The sequence below is a fragment of the Egretta garzetta genome, unplaced genomic scaffold (assembly GCF_000687185.1).
Source record: "Egretta garzetta isolate BGI_Z169 unplaced genomic scaffold, ASM68718v1 scaffold69, whole genome shotgun sequence".
Lineage (NCBI taxonomy): Eukaryota > Metazoa > Chordata > Aves > Pelecaniformes > Ardeidae > Egretta > Egretta garzetta.
This window is the reverse complement of record NW_009260790.1, coordinates 1028354-1028619: the sequence shown is the minus strand read 5'-3', so window position 1 is coordinate 1028619 and position 266 is coordinate 1028354.

The following is a 266-nucleotide window of genomic DNA, read 5'->3' as shown; positions in this document are numbered from 1 at the left end:
CTGCGGCCGCACCGGCGACTCACGGAGGCCGGTCAGGTCCCGCTCCCGCGGGAGAGGGGTCGCAGGGCTGTGCGGAACATCGGCCTCGCCTTCGGAGCCCGGCGCTCCCGGGGCCGCTCCCCGGACACGTAAGGGATCTGCGGAGACAGGAGCGTGCGGGAACGGAGGCTTCCCTTATCGAAGGGGGCGATCGCTCTCTCCCCTGTCCCTGCTACCAGAAAGACAAGGATGAGTGCACTTAATTTGTAGAGAGAAAGAAGGGGGGG